The sequence below is a fragment of the Agelaius phoeniceus genome, chromosome 17 (genome assembly GCF_051311805.1).
Source record: "Agelaius phoeniceus isolate bAgePho1 chromosome 17, bAgePho1.hap1, whole genome shotgun sequence".
Lineage (NCBI taxonomy): Eukaryota > Metazoa > Chordata > Aves > Passeriformes > Icteridae > Agelaius > Agelaius phoeniceus.
This window is the reverse complement of record NC_135281.1, coordinates 11,571,613-11,574,424: the sequence shown is the minus strand read 5'-3', so window position 1 is coordinate 11,574,424 and position 2,812 is coordinate 11,571,613. Positions and strand designations below refer to the sequence as shown.

The window sequence follows — 2,812 nt, the reverse complement described above, 5'->3', positions numbered from 1 at the left end:
GTTTGGTGGGCTTTTAACCTGGCTGTAGCACTGCAGCAAACTCAGATGCTTTTATGTCATAATGTGTACAACAAGACACAAAACATCCTTGTGCTATTCACATATGCTGAAAATGTTTTATCCAGACACAACCACCTTTTAAAGTACAGGTTTAGAAATACACTTTAGATCCAGACATATTAAGACTGATTGAAAAGCTGAAAATGAACTGCTGAGCAAATTATCTTTTGTTATTCAAATCCTAAGCGGGGCCTTTTTGTCTTTGTAACTTGAGAAATCGATAGGCAATTAATGTGCTGGTAACAGTCAATATTTTAGAAAGCATCTGACGGTTTGGGATCAATTTTTGCATATGGAAAAGCTTCATCATGGTTTAAAGATTTCTCATTTGAATCTTGGTGTTCGGGTTCTTGGTGCTTAATTACCTTTGAGACTGGAACATCATTGTTTCCCAAAGACTTGTGAATCCCCACCCAGCGCTTCCTTTGTACACACACTAATCAGCCACTGTCAGAAGTTACTATTCCCTATCTAAATCCAGATAAATTAATCTTCCCCTAAAAGTGGAAAATGCTTATGACAAAAAATATTTGCATGAGACAATGTAATTGCTAAAACACTGGTTGTCAAGAAGACATCTGTGATATTACAGATGAAGTATCCCTATTTTGATTATCTTATTCATGAAATCATACTGGTTTGTGGCTCTTCATTTCCTGTTGGTTTCCTCTCTTATAAATCAGGAAGATGAGTTTGGGCAGCCAGAGTGCTTTGTCCAGACAGGACTCACATTTATCACAATGTCCTGGTTTGACAAGGAAGTGAGTTTTTCGGGAATTTGAAGTCAAACCAATGAGTGGTCAGATTTGAATATTGGCACCTGAATGGTGTGGCCACTGAAGACGTGGATACACCTCTGAGAACAAGGGGCTAAAAGCAGAGCACTCCCAGTGGACTCCAAGACGATGTTGCCGCCGCCCCGCGGGTCGGGCCGCTCCGGGCCCAGGCGGAACGAGGGGCGCGGTGTCTGCGGGCCGGGCCCGGGCTCCCGCTCGCCGTAGGGGCCGAAATTCGGCCCTCAGCGCCACCGGCTCCAGCACGTGCTCCCCGCCCTGCAGCACCCCTGTCCCTGAGGCTCTGCCCATCGAGGCCGGCTCCTGCTCCACCGTCAGCCCCTGCACGTCCCGGGCACTGTAACGCTCCCGCCGGCGCCTCCTCCATCTCCGGGCTGAGCCCGAACTCCTGGTCCATCTCCTCCAGCAGCCTGGCCCTTTGTCCTGCCAGCTCCTTCTCCCTCTGGAGCGCCCGGCTGCGCCCGATCCGCGCGGCCGCCTCGTCCAGCCGCGACTCCTTCTGCCCCAGCATCTTCACCTTGCCCAGTTTCTGCCTGGCAGCTGCTCCTCCTTGGCCGCTCCTCACGGATCCCCCCACGCTGCCCCAGCCCAGGGGATTTGAGCACCTCGGCTCCTCCTCGGTGCCCGCCTCCTTCCTGGCCGTGCTGGTCCCAGTGGCTTCAGTCCCAGTTAGGCTCGGACCTTATTGGTTTCTTCCACGCTCAGGGAGGATTCCCCTCTGCGGATTCGGGAGGGGCGGCTCCTCCCGCTCCTCCTTCCTCTCCCTCTTCGCTCTCCGCTCGTTCTCGGAGCCCCCCCGGCTGTGGCCGCTCCTCCCGGCCTCCTCGGCTCCTCCATGCCGGGGGGAACCGGAGCCTCCCACGGAGCCCCCACACCGGCAGGAACCGGAGCTTCCCCCGGAGCCTCCCCGGAGCCCCCGCACCGGCAGGAACCGGAGCCTCCCCGGAGCGCCCGCACCGGCAGGAACCGGAGCCTCCCCGGAGCCCCCGCACCGCGGGGCCGGTGCTTGCGGTGCCTGCGGTGCCGCTCCGCGCTGCCGCCCCCGGGTACACCCGTGAAACACATTTATAGAGTACCCTGGAAAAATGTCACCGTATTAATCTGAGAGGAATAGCGGATTTGTCTTTACAAACAAGCTGTGGGTCTGCTGGTAGATAAAACCAGCACTGGGAGATAAAAGAAACAATGGGAAGGATTCCACTGGTTGATGAATGGAAAAAGATCTTTGCTTTTACAAATAAACTTCAGGTTTGCTGATAGACGAAATTAGACGTTGAAAGGTGAAAGAAACAATGGGGAAGAAAAACCCCGAAATTCAGTAAGAATTAAAAATGAAAAGGGAGGGTTGTACATTAGAGGGGAATCCTTGGGATCAGGCGTATTGGGAAGTCTGAACCTCTCAAGTACCTCAGCCAATGGGGAAAGAGAGAAGGGAAATGCGGCTGGGAAATTGGGATAAAAAGGGAGGCTGTGTCCTCCAAAAATCGGAGCGATCCCAGGGGAATGCCCCATGGCCTCTCCCTTTATTCGAATAAAGTAAAAGGACTCCTCTGTCTCCTTTTTGGACATAAACCTCTGGTGTTTGTAGATTAATTTTCCTAACAAATCGATGTTTTCTTACTGCATGGCTTTACAAAATGTTTCTTCTCTTCACCTACCCACCCCCACAGCAGACGTGTGATGGAAGTTTAAAGCAGTGGTGCAAACGGGCAATTACTGGGACGCTGAGGTCTTTCTAAAAAACCCCAAATCTGATAACATTAAATAACTCCAGAGCCAGGGGTTGTGGGTTTGAAGCTTGCCCCACTATGCTATGGGTTGGGTGCCACATTAGCTGTGCTTGTGCCCCTTGTATCTATCTATAGGCTGAAAAAAAATGTATTTTATTCTGGCAAGCTAACACAACTCTATTTCTAAATCAACCAAAATTTTCCAGCTTCATTAACTAATTTATGGCC

The 2,812-nt window shown here is 51.2% G+C and overlaps 1 pseudogene; it reads right to left on the bottom strand.

The window, feature by feature from the left end:
- Nucleotides 1–860: 860 nt before the first annotated feature.
- LOC143695429 (U4/U6.U5 tri-snRNP-associated protein 1-like) lies at nucleotides 861–1,919 on the bottom strand (annotated as a pseudogene).
- Nucleotides 1,920–2,812: the final 893 nt, after the last annotated feature.